A 231-nucleotide genomic window follows, 5' to 3' on the forward strand; every position below is an offset into this window, starting at 1 on the left:
TAGAACTAATGAAACTAATTTGGTGTTGTAGATGTTAATGTATTTTTATATAATTTTTGTCAAACTTCTTAAAGTTTGACTTAGGACAAAGCTTGAACTTAATGTGATTTGGACTGGAGGGAGTAGGTTTCTTAAAGTTTATTCTGTTTTCAATGCAGGTTTGTGGAACATGGGCAAGGGGAAGGCTGACGGCGTGGGTTTCCTATGCAAGTTCGTCAACATGCCTAGTCG

This window comes from Triticum dicoccoides, chromosome 4A (genome assembly GCF_002162155.2).
Source record: "Triticum dicoccoides isolate Atlit2015 ecotype Zavitan chromosome 4A, WEW_v2.0, whole genome shotgun sequence".
NCBI classification, from domain to species: domain Eukaryota; kingdom Viridiplantae; phylum Streptophyta; class Magnoliopsida; order Poales; family Poaceae; genus Triticum; species Triticum dicoccoides.